This window comes from Diprion similis, chromosome 3 (assembly GCF_021155765.1).
Source record: "Diprion similis isolate iyDipSimi1 chromosome 3, iyDipSimi1.1, whole genome shotgun sequence".
Classification (NCBI taxonomy): domain Eukaryota; kingdom Metazoa; phylum Arthropoda; class Insecta; order Hymenoptera; family Diprionidae; genus Diprion; species Diprion similis.
In genome coordinates, this window is record NC_060107.1 from 11,831,868 (window position 1) to 11,845,596 (window position 13,729).

General features: G+C 36.7%; 1 protein-coding gene across 11 annotated transcripts in view; it reads left to right on the top strand.

Moving 5' to 3' along the window:
• Positions 1-13,729, top strand: part of LOC124416810 (CUGBP Elav-like family member 2) — a 296,524-nt gene that overhangs the window by 96,550 nt on the left and 186,245 nt on the right. The gene's annotated exons all lie outside the window — the stretch shown is intronic.

The following is a 13,729-nucleotide window of genomic DNA, read 5'->3' on the forward strand; positions in this document are numbered from 1 at the left end:
AAATTTTTCAATAAAAATTGGAGAAATTTTATTTTCTAGTGTATAGTTGTAAATCGAAAATTCAATTAGAGACTTCTTCTCTCTGATGAACAAAATATGCCCAAAAGTATCGGAATCAGATACAAAAACACGATTCGTTTAATCGTTTTCAATGATATTATTTTAGTTTTGCGTTCGCCATTATTAGTGCATAGAAAAATTGCTGGAGATTTTTGAAAACGTTTCTTAGGTTTTAATTATGATTATTTACAAATTTGTTTCTATCACCTCACAGACGACCGGCTGAAATTCACCATGTATTATATTACATCTATTTCTGTGTTGTTATTTACATTTGTAAGACTTATTGATATAATCACCTACAGACTCTGGCGAAAGTATTTTTGTTTCGTATCGTTGGCACTTAGCGGTCACGTATTACTGTCGCTGTGTGTTATGTTTATCCGTATTCGGATTATAACCGTCTCAACTGATGAAGAACCTCTCAAAGTGATGCTCAAGTGTCTATATTAAGAGGATGCTATGCGCCGTCTTTACCGACCGAGTAAAATATCACTTGTGTAGACTATTTCCTACGCTTTTTTTATCCATTCGAGAATAGTGCCAGGAAATTGACGTTTGTGATTAGTGGAAGTTGAATTACAAGAACTCATATCTTGTCATTATTCTCGCGTAAGACAAAACTTTAATTTTTATCGATAGAGTTAAATATTACTTATTTTGAGTGTGATAAAGTCATTGATTATAGCATCTTCTGAATACGAAGGTATATTGGGGGCGATTAGAAAGTAGTTAGTGAATTATCGCGATACATGCAAAAAGTCTTATTTTCTCCTAAGTAATTTGTTTTTGTCCCTTGGCAACAATAATTGAAAAGAATTTCCCATTTCGGTGAGAATTTTAAATATGTATTGTATGTTTTTTGAACAAATTAAAGGATATTTCTTACCAAAGACTTTCTCATCGTTCATTTTGCAATGTACAAAAATTACAGTTCAATTCAGCTTGTTATTTGATATATTATTTTTTTTTTTTTTTCAAAAAGAAATAATAAATTCGATTAACGATTTGTACGAATTAAAAAGTTTATATAAACAGCTATTCTTGTGTATAACTAAAAAATTTTCAAAAGAAAAGAAGAGAGGAAAATTCTTATTCGAAAAATATTTTCTGTCGCGGTAGAAATTTGCAAACATGAAGGTTTTCATTCATTAGGAGGTATACAAAACCGTTGACTGAGTCAAGCGTACGAAAGTAACGCCTGAAGTTGAAACTGTATTATACTTTGCCGCAAAGGTATATCTGTATTTGGGTATTTATATAAAATGGATGTTTACGTGTATACATTATATACCTACCTGCTTTCGTTTTTATGCCCCCGAGAGTCTCTTATATATTTGTACATATATACGACGTTGAAAGTCGTTCTGAAAACTTTTAACTTCGCCAAGCAGATTACAAAATTTTTTAAAGCCCTAAAGAAACTCTCGACTCTTTTCATGTTGTCATGTGATGATGATGATAATAACAATAATAATAATAATAATAATAATAATAATAGGAATAACGATGATAACGATCGTCAATTTTTATCTGCCTAGTCGGAAATCACGTGATTTTATTAATTCCATTTTTTCATATCGCATAGGTAACACAAAATATCTTTTTTGCTTACATTTCATTTGATTATTGATCACAAATGTGTATTCGAATGTTAAAATTTTCAGTTTTAAATTCAACAAGTAAAATTTTGAATAAAGTTGATTTGGCAACTTGATTTAAATAATTTCTCCTTGACATTAAACAATTTTAAAAATCATGAATTTGAATATATAATATCATGTTCAGTTTATACTAATTACGTTGATTATACTATTTCAAAATATTATTCATTTGATTTTAACACTAGAACTACCACACCAGTTAAAATAAATGATCTGTAAGAATATGTAATAATAATCGAATATGTTTATATCAATATGATATGTAAATTTTTCAGTATTGGATTTTTTTTTTTCTTTCTGAAGACCAGTTATTATGATTGGTTTTGGAAGAAATAGCTTCGGCTTAATTCCAGTAATTCTATTGTTAATATCTTTTGTCTTGGCGTTGAAATTTTTCACTGTCTTCTGATTGATTTTAATGTTTCATTGAATAAACTTGAAAATTTATAAAATAGACGAAACTTGAACTTCTCAATATCACGATGCGATCTATCATACTTCAGACTTAGAATTCATTTTCACTTCGGGTCAAGTGACAAAAAACGTGAGAAACAAGCCGTGAAATTTTTATTCCACTGCGAGTTAATCAAAATGAAAAAAAAAAAAAAAATATATATATATATATATATATACTTACAACAGTGCATGCGATTGCAGCAAATTATATTTAGTACACATTGCAGCGATCTTTTTACCGTGTTATATGCTATGTGAATAGTTTGAGATGCAGTATGCATTTTGCAATAACCCTAGCGTAACCCCGAGGCACAGATAATGCACTTTCCTACGTACCTGGTGTTCGAAATTACGGCTTACGTTATCATGGATTGTTGGCGAGCCCGACAAAAAGTGAATTTGCTCGGTACCTGCAGGAACCGGTGTTCATCGACTGGAATGCAGATAGCGTTGTTGAACCGGTGCCTCCAACTTGCCCCCCTCAACTCCTTCCACGTGTTCATATCCATGTTGCCGGAAATCTTTAATCCAGTTAAAATAGGTCGGAGTAAAAAATATTCGTGAGAAACTCAAATCTGAAGCGATTTTTTGAAAAGCTGCATAGCCGGCGTTTCGAGAAAACAACGAAATTTGACGTTTTTTGAATTTACCTGTAAAAAATGCTATAGATAGATGAAAAATGACTTGATCATCGTGTAGAGCGGAAAATTCTACATCGAATTATGTTTTTACATGTTGGAAACGGAACAGAGTCCGATTTGCAAATTAGGAAAAAAGAAACTATTTCACAAAAATTCCCAAGATACCGTCGATAAATAGAATTTCTAGTTTCTTAATGTCGAATTTCACTGTTTTCCCGATACTCCGGCTATGTGGTTCAGAAATTACTTCAAATCTGAGTTCCTGAGGGTCGATAATCCCTTAAAACCAAAACGCAGCCATGAGCCGAACATTTTTAATTCAGACCTATTTTTACTGGTTTCGACTAATCTGGAGAATTTATTGAAATAAATTCTTACACGAAAACTGTTTTACTTTATAGTTTTACAAATCAAAACTGTAACTCATACGGTCCGTTATAAATAAAAACTGCGACGTTCGTATGAGATTCAAGAGGCAAGAAAAAAACAAATAAAAACAACAAAACGCTAATATTTCTACAATATTTTTTTATCTATCAATCTATTTTATTTCAAATGACCGCCAATTTTGTACGAAAATTCTAAATCTGTTACCGTTTGGTGGCGCTGCCGTCTAACGCAATCCGACAACACTGTAATCGTAGCTTGTCAAGCCCTCCGATCACTGGAAAATGAAGCGAAAAATTGCTAAATAAATTTGTACGCGTTTGTAATTAATCCTGAACACAACTGTACCTGAAGAGCTATCGAGCCACGAAATTGGGGCTGTGCGGTGGATGAAACCGGAATCGTTGTCGCGGAGGACAGTTATCACTTATCAGGGTCGGGTTATCTTCTGTTTAGCGCCATTGTGTCGCGCAGAGGGTGATAACGAATCAGCGTTAGCAGGGGAGCAGGACAATGCCACCACAGCTAGGTGCCGTGAGGGGCAAATAATTGAATTAAAGTCTGATAAGGTATTTTGCCGCGCAGAAACATGACGAAATTTCGAACGCCAAAAATTCACCCAAAATTCACCCCAAACTTTCCCAAATCATTATCATTCTCACGTATCTTAGTCAACGAATATTTTTCGAAAATCTTCAAAGTGAGTCATATTTGATGGATAAATTATTACAACGATGAAAAACGAAATATTGATAAGCAGCAACTTTCCTTCACTGGAATCCAGAGTTGCAATATTTTTTGCTGTTTTGCTTTATATTTTTTACGTTTCTCACCACCTTTAAGTCGAGGAAAGATTTTTTTCAATACAATTATCTTAAATCTTACTATTCTAATACTAATTCCGTAATTTATTTTTCTCAAAATTTTTTCACTCAGTTGCTTGTTTATACTTACGTTTTATTTTTTATTTCATTTTTTTTTTTTTCATACATTATTTTTCGCATTCGCATTCTCTCAGCTCGATGAATTGATTGGATGGCACAGTATTTATCTGATCGTCAGATAGCTGACCAGCTGAGTAAATATATACGAACGTGCAGTATTATAATTGACGATCGAGTGTATATATGTGTAACCGAGTGAATATATAATAGAGGTGCTCGGCGTTTGCCTAATTTACTTCCTGCGTAATGATAATAATAATAATGATAATCATGATCATTAGGTGTGCAAATGAAAAATTCCATTAGTATCGTTAGATAGAACGTTAAAAAATAATTGACACGTATTTTTTTTTTTTTAAATCCAACGTTCCTTAACAAAGATAAAGCGGTTTGAAATTGACGCGTGACGTCACAATGTGCTTAGATATATGTATTATAGATGATATACTGCAATGTGAAAAATGTGTGACGTTATGACGTCACGCGGATTTCGACTTGCTGTATCGTTGTTAATAAAGATTGAATTAAAAAAAGAAAAAATACGTGTCAATTATTTTTCAACATTCTATCTGACGATACTAATGGAATTTTTCATCTGCACAGCTAATTCATTGTAATTGATGTGTATGTATGCCGGAAGTGAGCGAAGGAAGAAAGAATTTAAGCCACATAATAAAGGCGCTGAATATATGTATAAAATATACATAATTCACATTTTATTTTTCGTTTATACAGGATTTACTGTATACAATTTTTTATATTGAATTCGTTATTGATGAGTTTATAATCATGATTGATATACCGATATTATATACGTACGTAATAATAATATCGAATATGGGGATTCGCCGTTTTCCTCTTATCGCGTGTAATTAATGGCTTGCCTGGTATTAGGCCAGCTGAATACCATTTCATTTGCATAATTGTTTATCAAATATAGCCTTCGATTCAGTTCTCGTCAAAACTGATCGACGGGGTGAAAAAATTAAAGGACAAATTGATTCAGTGGTTATATGCATATATGGTGTTAAATTTTCGAGTTATGGTTCAATAGAGGAAATTCTATTCCGTGTGGAATTTGTATTTTGGAAATTAATGTCATTTATACAGGAGAATTTTGATCAGCTTTTTAGACCTACCCAATTAGGTATTAAAAATTATTTCCAAAATTTTTTTAACATCGATTTTAAGGCTCAACGATCAATCTCCTTATCGAAAATTTCAAAGGCATCTAAAGTATGCGGGACGCTGAATTCAACAGAAATGTGGAAACTTGAACAGAATGAAAAATCACTCACTATTATTCAATTCAAACAAGAAAAAACTAACTTCCAATTACTCGCCGTGGGTTTTATTCGCAGTAAATTTTTGATGGTCGATGCTCCCGGGTGTAAAAAAATCTCTCGAAGCTGTTAAAAGAAAAGAAATTTGGAAAGACTTTGGAAACTCTGGTGAACATCGTACTGAAAAAGTTTCGTCAACCTTGACTATTTTTTTTATTACATTCCGATCACTCGATTTCCGTAGCCTTGCGGCAGCGTAACTGTGCAATTTTCGAATATTCCAGATGTTTCTATAATTATCAGATACACTTGAAATACATGAAAATATTAAATTAATGTTTCTCCGATGCTACATCTGCAATCGCGATGTATAAAAATATTCTAGCAATCTCTCTGCAATTTTGCACCTACGATTGCAATGTCAAAATATTGTAACAATGTTACTGTAATGTTCCAGCTATAATTGCAGTATTTGAAAAAAAAAAATTGTTACATCTCCGCAATGTTGCAGCTACGATTGCAATCTATTAAAAACATTGCAACGCCCTCCGCAATTGTAGTAATATTCCTGCAATGTGTCAGTTGCAATCGTAATACATAAAAATGTTGTAGCAATCTCTGTGCAATGTTGTAGCTACGATTGCAATCTATAAGAATATTGTAGAAATCTCTGCAATGTTGCAGTTACGATTGAAATCTATAAAAATTATGTACAAATCTCTCTGCAATGTTGCAACGACGATTGCAATCTATAAAAATATTGTACAAATCTCTCTGCAATGTTGCAAATTCAGTTTCAATGTATGAAAATATTGCAGCAATCTTTCCGCAATGTTGCAACGACGATTGCAATCTGTAAACATATTTAAGCAATATTCAAATGATAGTATTGACAATATTGCGTAATTCTTGACTTTGAAGACCGTTCTAGAGCATCGATTTTTATATAATATCTTGAACTAGCAGCTGATTGCACATATAAGTGACGCTCATATCAATGAATTATATACAGAGATCATTGTACCTTAGCGTGTAAATTCAGGGCGTTACTGAACAAGGCCAGGCAAAGGTAGCGCCATTCCCTCCTCACTGCGAAATAAGTGAAGGCGCTGCGGGGCGGCGACGGTCTGGGGATAATTGTTATTGTCCCTTATTGTCCCTAGGAATTGCGTTAGTGGTACGTTGGGATGCAGGGATGTAAGGGCCGGGTGAATAGGACGTTGACGCAACTAGATTCAACTGTTTGCTTGCCGGACACGGGACAGTTAATTTGCCAACCATTCGGCCTGTTCCCTAAAGTGTTGGGAAACAGGACTGTCGGGGGTCGCTAATATAATTTTCCAAATGAGCCAGTGTTTTACCGTAAAGGGTCTCTCTAAGCATATTATACCCGCCGCATGAAATACTTCACCGGAAACTAACTACCCTCTTTCATATCACACAACTGTACTCTTTGAGTCTTTTTTTCTCTCCGATTACTCAGTTCAGTTTCATTTAACTAAGCTTTTGCCACCTAAAAGTTTTTTTGTTTCAATTGGAGATGCAATGTTGCGGAAATATTGAGAAAAATATATTGAAAAAAGCTATTGCAACAATATATTGATATCGTAACTTTAACTGCAACCTTGCAGGAATATTCAATATATTGCTGCAATAATTTTCTGTCGTAACTCTGATTGCATTACTGGAGATAAATATACCTTCAATATTTATGCATCACAAATGTATAAGTTACAATGTTGCAGAAATAATACTGAAATCACATTACTTCAATATTTCTCCGTGGAAATTGCAGTAGCTAGACAATCATATAACAATCGCACTCGCAATATTTCAACAGTTATGTTGCAGAAACGTTACTTCAATATTTTTTCCTTGTAATAATTGCAGCTGCTATTCTGCCAGAATATTGCCGCATTATTGCAGTCTAATGCTTGCGAGCGACATCATGCACGACAGTAATATTCGAATTTTGTACTCTTGGTGAAGTTATTTTGCGTTTCAACAATTTTGTGACCTGATTTTACGCCCAATAAATACTTACAAGTATATTAAAATTTCCTACAACGTTTATTTACTTTCTGTTGCAATACCTTCATATGCAATATACAAAAATATTGTTCTCCATCATTGAAATAATTTTCGAATATTCCGGTAATTATTGGATCGCATTTGCAGGCTGTAGATGATATTGCACTGCTGGGGTGACCCAAAATCCTGTGTAATTGGAACTGTAATCCAAACTAGCTTCTTAATCGTGGACAATTTAACGTATATGACAATACGGGTCGGATGGTGGGTACTGTATTAATAAACATAGCCCGAACCGCAGATCCCGAAGATCCCCGCACGCCGTTTACCGTGCCATCCGCTCTGCCCTACGTGCTGCGAACCCCTACCGAAATAATTTTCGAAATCCCCTTACCCGAGAAACCTCGACCTGCTATATAACCCTCGGTAATCTTAGTGACACTGTTTTCGACTCAACTTTGGAGATTATGCTTCGGGCTTAACTCTCTCAGCCTATGCAGTCGCCAAGTATTCCCTTAGGATCACAAAGGATCCGAAAATTTGCAAGTCGACTTATCTTACATGCAGAAATGGAATTGCTGTTTGATTCACGATTTTCTTTAATCACAATTTCTTTAGAAATATCGAATTTTGAATTTTCTCTTTTAAAAATGACAGTGCTTAATGATTTTCATCCTGTCACGCAGTGGTTTTATCATTTTTTTTTTTTTTTTTTTTTTTCTGTTTTTACTACGCTGAATTGAGGCAGAAATTAAATCGTCTGACCAGAGTTGTTTAGTTTAGTTACCCTTTTTAAACTCATTCAAGCTCATTTTTCACGGTAATTATCGAACAAGATTTTTAAACTTGATCGTTTGTCAATTCTCAAAGTGAGTATCGAAGTGTTCTAAATTTTTCGAAGTGACTAAATTTTGGGGTTACGTTTCATCGTCCAGAAACGTTTTGACTCATCCTAATTTGCGAAAGTTGAATTAACTAGTTCTCGAAGTTTCTTTCTATCACCCTGAAAACTTTGACTTGATCCGATTTCCAAAAAATGGCTTTTGAAGGTACTTTATCAGAAATCCGACACCAGTGATTCGAAATTTGTTGAAGCTACGTCTCTACGTGTATTCAATTTCGCACACTTTCCAAGAATCGCGAAACGCTCTGGGCACGAATACACAAAGCTCCAAAGGGTGTTTCGGAGAAATGGAAAGTCTCTCATCTCCCTCTTCTCCGAACCTTGAACGATCTTGAAGCGAGAGGTCGAAATTGGCACGCATGAACTGGGAGGCCGGGAAACAATCGACTTTTTAAAAGCGTAACCATCCCCACACAAACACACACACACACATGGACATTCGGCAACGGAAGACTGTAATATTGATCTCATGTTTATAGCGAGAAATGCTCAGAATTCCTAAAGCCCCCGGGGGTGGGGGCGTCGCATCGTTTCGTTCGCCTCGGTTCTCCACAATGGATGCGGATGGATCGTTTCTGCGAATTGCAGCACCAGGTATCCCAACTTTGGATGCGGATTGCTTGCAGGCCGAAAACAATGGGCAGAAAAAGTTTTTACTTAAGGGTTGTGAGTGCCTTTGCATAATTCCTTCCCTTTTCCCGTTTTCGGCAATTTATAGTTGCATTGGTCTTTCCTCAACTGTGAAATGGTCCTTTATCGATGGGGAAACTTCTGCCATTTTAAGTGTCGAGCTCAAGTGACTCGGAGTAAGCTACTCTGTGACTGTAAGTCTCTGATTCTTACTCTTTCGGAATTATTGTCTTCTTCGAAATCGCATCGAATTGACTTTTGTCAATGTTTGAGGAAAAATATTTCACTGCAGGGTAGATGCAACATTGCAAAATTATGTATTTGAAATGTTTTTAACCCTAAAAAAGGATCTCAAACCTCGTACATTGACGTTGCTACAATGTGTCAGCAATATTTTGAACCTGAAAAATTTCGTTGCTGCAATGCATTCGCAATATTACAAACATTGAGAACTTGATTTGATGCAATATTTCTACACTGTGACTTTACATTGTTGCAAAGTATTTGAAAATATTTCAAACCCAAAAACTTGAGTCAAATTTAAAACTATACAATTTCATTACAGTAATATAAAACTTGTCAAGTCAGCTCACTGCAACGTATCTGCAATATTTTAAAACTTTAAAAATCAAGTTCCTGCAATGTCTCAGAAACATTGCGTGGAATGATAATGACCGAATTAACTGATACAGAGGCTACACGATCCGTCTTCTCTTTGACGTGTTCCTGGGGGTATCAGATCCTCCGTGATGCGAAAGGCCAGTTTTGCCATCCTTATAAGCTCCCTAATTAAGCAGCTTCGTTGCTTTCTTGGCCCTTTCATGTGTCTCCTGCCTATTTCGCTCGAGAAGAGAAGCTCGCCCTCGTCCTTACGCTCAGTTTTTAATCACCCTTATCGAAAGTGTAAAGATCCTCCAACTTATGCTGTACCTTAACTCACGACGAATTAGTGCTGCTCAAAGGAACTCATTCTCAAATCCCTTCCATAAGTTTCTCATGGAATTGACGAAAGCTCAGTGGCCCACTTTTCCCAATTGTACCTTAAAATATGGACTTCGTCTTTGGCAGGCGATGAAGAAATCTCGATTTTCGCCACGTTGGAGCCATTTTTGTTTAGTCGACTGGATTTTGCATCATCGAAACCATTCTGCGCGACATTGCTGAAGCTTAATTAACAAAGTGTAGTGTTTCAGTCAATGCTGAGCTGCCAGCTGCTTGCTATCTAGACCAAATCCAGGAAATTTGAACTCGACAGAAATTCCGCCCCAATTACGAATCGGTAATTGGATCCAGCGAGGCGTATCGCGTCCGCCGATCTCTTCCCGCAATTATCATCGCCGAATCTGTAATCGAATTCGCTTACTGCGACATCGAAGATCAGCATTGTAGCTATTTCACCTGAATGCCTGGTCGGTCGTTTTTTCCCTTCCTTTTTCTACGTTTAGGGTTGCCAACCCAATGCCGTCGAGTTTTTTTTACAAATAAAACAATCCGTCATATATAAACGACATTGCCATTCGAATTGCTCCTATAAATGCACCAAGCTCGGAATTAGTTGTGCAGAAAAGTTACAGCAGCAGCCATCTAAGTCGCTTATAATATTCTCAACTTCTCCGTCTTGCCGGGACAATTAGCGATGAGGGAGGAAAACTTCTAAGGGGCGGATCATCTCCAAGATCAAATTTCCCCAGTTGATTTCCAGTGGAAAGCTTGATGAGAAATATCAAGGCGGACAAAATAATTAGCGAGAAGATAGGAAAATTGAGAAAAACTGCTGACAAATTTTGCCAGCTTTCATCCCCGTTTCTTCCAGATATCAGATTCTTCGATTTTTGCGTGCCAATCTTCGTTCCATACTCCAAATTGTTGTTTTTTTTTTTTTTTTTTTTCTCGAGTGTCTGAATTTCATTAAAATCGATCATGGCTAAAACAGTGATTTTGTTGATCAGGGAATTACTAGAATACCAATTTCTTAAATAATCCAAACTCTTGCAAACAACGCTTTTTTTTCTTGTAACACCCTATACAACGTGCTGTGCAAGGAAAATAAAATTAAAATTTGCGGGGGTAATTCCCGGGTCGAAATGGCCTGGAACACCCCATATATGAATCCTAACGAGCCACACGATGGGGAAAACAGAGAGCGATAGAGAATGAAACACAGAAATATATATATATATAGAGAGAGAGACAGAGAAGGTTGACTGTAACGAGAGTTGGTGCAAGAACGCCAATAAATTGTGGACCATTTCCCAGCTCGTGTTCGAGCCTACAAGTTGTAAAGCGGTGGTGAACTCTTGTTTAGGAACCGAACCCTCTCCTCTCTCTCTCTCTCTCTCTTTGCGAAGAGTTTTTTGGGGAGGGGGGGTACCAATAGCTGTACCGACAATAGATCCTTGACCAAGTGGCTAGAATGGACAGGATAGAGCGATGCTTTTACCTTCGGCTTGTTTGCACAGTGACAATGGTAAAATTTCCTGAAATTAGCCCTCTTTCTTCTTCTATCCGTGTCATCGCCACTCTGTTTCCGATACAGACGTTGGGGCAGCCGTCCCACCGGAGGGTTCACATATGCAGCTCTCGTAACACTGCTGGACGCTATAAACGTGACCAGCGTAGTCCTAGTTGGCCATTTAATGCCCAGGGGTTCAGGGCGTCGAGGATATGCTGGACTTGTATTCCCGCGTTCGGGCCATCCGACACAAAATCAATATCACATGGCGTGTATGGGTCTCCAGTTTCGCACAACCTGCACTCTGCAATTGAAGCTACACGGTTGCCGTTCGAATACCATCTACAGTTGCACTTTTCACCGAGGATTTCAACCGAGTACCTTAATATCGTCGACGCGACGTCATTTCGCAGTTACTAAGCTGCTTCGAGAAGTTTAACCATTAATAATCGCTGTGTTAATGTCGCTAGATTGATGTCGTCACTTCATCACTTCTGTACGAGTTATGATTACTTATCTGGGAATGACTGTCGATTAAGTGCAGTGAAGGATCGCTTAGATCAATTGTTTGCAAATTGGCAATCAGGATTAGTACTAATATACGAATTTTGAAGAACTTTTATTGATTTTTACAGTAATTAGTGTAAAAGATGTTGGGATTAATGAGAATATTTTAATGGCTTTGTCGTCGAAGATATTTTCTTAGTATTCGTGCTGAGTTCTTTGTTTGTACTGAAAGGATTTCTCTTTGAGTAATGTTACTACATAGGGGGCGAAATATAGCATGGAGTTTTTGAGTACAATGATCGAGGTTAGAAGATCAATAGACGACCTTGCGATGCGTAGCGTTTAATGTCGTATCCACACATCAATCAATCTTTTGGTTAAAATTCTTGCCATGAAAATTACTAATCACCATATCGAAGGTGGATGGACTTGACGGATGGATCATCGATTAAGTCGAGATTGAATATATGGCGTAACATCTTGGATCATGATATCTTCACTCGATTTTATAAAGTTCCAAAAGCTAGTACGCGGGTTATGAGATGCTGTGATAAAAGCAGATTACTATAAGATTCTAGTGACGAGCCTGGTAACAATGATAATAAAAGAAAAGAAAGCTCTTCAAGGTGACCCAAGCTACATCACGAAAGTCAAGAGATTGAAAAAAGGGAAAAAATAAGATGAGAAGAAAAAAAAAAAACGAATCATCCGCTCTCTTATACACCGTTATATACATCTAGTTGCCCCTTAAAAAGTGGTGCCACGAATGAAATTGCATTATTATTTATGTACGCGTGGTATGGTTGTGTATACGTATACACTGCGGGGTATAAAAAGCGCCAGAGAGGCAGGGAAAGCGTTAGACACACACAACTTTGCCTTATCGTTCGCCGCGGGGTCCGCAAGTAGGTACACGAGCCGTAACAGCGCAGACCGTATTTTTCTCCATTAGCAGCTTAGGCGGAGCCTGCAGAGTAAACCGAAAACAATTATGCAAATTCACTTGACACCGCAGCCTACTGCCAGTTGGTGGCTGGATATCGCCGACGCGAAATGTCCTTAATAAAGAAAAAAAACTAAGTCTAACGAGAAGAGAAGAGAAGAGAAGAGAGAACCGACTAAGGAAGATCGCGAAATACAATAAAACACGTTTTCCCGGATTTTCACTCACACCCTCGTCCATTTTATCCTCCGGGTCATCTAGTCTTATCAGGAACAGGACTCTTTCCGTTCGTCTTCTCGACGCTTTCGTCTGGTCATCCTCATCCCAAGCCACCAGGGTTGGTCCTCGGTTAATTTCCTGCGGCTAATGAAACTTTGCAGCATGCCTAACGCCCCTCCTTGCAAAAAGCTATAACACCTCCTTGCATCTTGGATTTTGGATCCAGTATTAACCGTCGTTCGTCTTTCGGAGGTTCAAATACCACCGAACGCGTTAGTACCATTCGTTAGTAGCATATTAGGGTTTTAGTCTTGTTATTAAATCGATACTTCCATTATTTTTACTACGAAATTTAATGGTACGTTACTTTCCTTGTATTGAAAATCGTGGTTAAATCTACGGTTATAATCCGCGTCTTTTCTTCTGCTCGAAATCCTCTTCTTCCTCTTTTTTAATACTTCAAGTCACGTACCTCAAACAGTCTTGATTACTTTAAAATTTGTAATTGGGTGATAATTGTTTGGTTCCTTAAAGGTGAATCGAACTTATGAAACGGAACCTTAAAATATCTTCACGAAGGATTTTTAGTCTTACAATGAGTTCGTCTT